Consider the following 869-nt stretch of genomic DNA (forward strand, 5'->3'; position numbering starts at 1 on the left):
TATTTAGTTAAATGTATCTATCTGAACTTCTGCATATCTCTCCACGGAACTTTAAACCTCTGTGTTTAACCCTTCCAATGCTGGTCTAGTAAAAAAAAAATGCTGGTTGCATATAATATGCTGTAAATAATGTTTTAGAGCAAAGTTGAAATGCAGGGTTATATTTCGCTTTAAGGAAAGAATTCAAAAGAAGGACAGGAGTGCAATATAGTGCAGTATGTTTGGCACTTGAAATGATCATAAAGAAAAGAACTGAGGTACTCACAAATCATGGTTGCTAAACACAACCTCCTTCTGCGCATGGGAGGAACACCAGCCCCGCACTTGGGTTTTGGAGGAAATCTCACTCTTGGCAGTCGCTATCTCTAAAAAGTGAATCGGGGCCAAAGGCCCGTCTCTCATGATGAGAGTAATACTCTCACCCAATCTTTCCACAAGTTGTCACTGCTTAGCCATCCATCCTCTCGCATTGAGTGGAGTGTGGGCATGAGTCTGCCACCTAGTGTTAATCTATGAGGCATTTGAGGTGGCTGGAAGCAGAAATAGACCTCCAAAGGTCCAATATGTCAGCAGGGAACTTGTATGGGAGGGGAAGCCCGCACACTGACTACTCTGGGGCAAACAACTGTTCTAGTCACTGAGACATGCACGGCAGTGCTGAACTAGTCAGCACAAGTTCTTCTCATGCCTGCTATTTTTTTTAGCCTTTAGCTCTTTAGTTTTTTTATTTTTTTATTTATTTTTGGGCCCTAAGTGGTACTGTTCACTGTGTAAAAAAAAAAACAAAAAAGGAATATTTTCAAAAAACCTCTCTAGCCCCGATAACTCATTGTCCCTCCTTCGTGAATGTACAAAAACTCAGGACAAGC

Source organism: Hyperolius riggenbachi, chromosome 6 (assembly GCF_040937935.1).
Source record: "Hyperolius riggenbachi isolate aHypRig1 chromosome 6, aHypRig1.pri, whole genome shotgun sequence".
NCBI classification, from domain to species: Eukaryota; Metazoa; Chordata; class Amphibia; order Anura; family Hyperoliidae; genus Hyperolius; species Hyperolius riggenbachi.